General features: G+C 43.2%; 1 non-coding gene across 1 annotated transcript; it reads left to right on the forward strand.

The window, feature by feature from the left end:
• The first annotated feature begins 360 nt into the window (after positions 1-360).
• On the forward strand, positions 361-454 carry trnai-uau (transfer RNA isoleucine (anticodon UAU)). Its single transcript has 2 exons — positions 361-398; positions 419-454. It is a non-coding gene; the product is annotated as a tRNA-Ile (tRNA).
• Positions 455-902: the final 448 nt, after the last annotated feature.

Raw genomic sequence — 902 nt, forward strand, 5'->3', positions numbered from 1 at the left:
GGTCTTCACGACGGGGTGCGTCAGCTAGTTTTCCATTATTGTCAATTTACTGGACTTCTGAAGAAACCTATCGACATCGAAAATACAAACTGCACAGCTTAAGGCACATGAAGAGAAATCCGTGTGCTGATTGACTCAAAAATGTCGCTACAAATAATCCGCCGGGTTGATTTACCGCCGGGTCCGACCACCTCCCTCCGTCCCTCTTTGCTGTTAGCACAATTCTTCCACTTTCTTTTCTTGTATTTTCCTTGCTATTTTACTGTTGCTTTTCCCCATGAGGAGATGGATCCACAACCGAAACCGTTTTCACCCTGTGTTTCTGCAGCGTCAGTCTGTATGAGGAGCACAACTCACACAGCTCCAGTGGCGCAATCGGTCAGCGCGCGGTACTTATATAACAGTGCACAGCGGAGTCATGCCGAGGTTATGAGTTCGAGCCTCACCTGGAGCAGTATAGCCCGTCTTTAGCTACTGAAAGCAACTGTCGAGTTTAGATACTCTTAGGTATTTGATGGAGATAAATTAACATCAAACGAACAAGTAAAGGTAAAGGTTTATTTCGAGTCATGATCAAAGAAGGCTCCACAGCTGAAACATTGTTTCCTTCTCTTTTCAGCATGGAATAAACCTATACTTTTCCCTTTGCAGCATGCCCACGCATGCTGACGCAGCTCCCTACTTAAATTACTATCAGCTGTGTACTGTAATATGATTTGACTCCACGCTTGTGTTTCTCGGGAGACAGCAGAAATATTGAGGATTTGCGGCTACAGAAAATAATGTGAACTTTACAGGCAAAAGTAAGGTTACGTTAAAGAAACAAAAACTTATTGTCACCCTTTTCAACTTGATTATTTAAGACATTTGTTCGGAATAGTATATCTTCTCGTGTCTGTGGC

This window comes from Atractosteus spatula, chromosome 10 (assembly GCF_055471065.1).
Source record: "Atractosteus spatula isolate fAtrSpa1 chromosome 10, fAtrSpa1.hap1, whole genome shotgun sequence".
Taxonomy (NCBI): Eukaryota; Metazoa; Chordata; class Actinopteri; order Semionotiformes; family Lepisosteidae; genus Atractosteus; species Atractosteus spatula.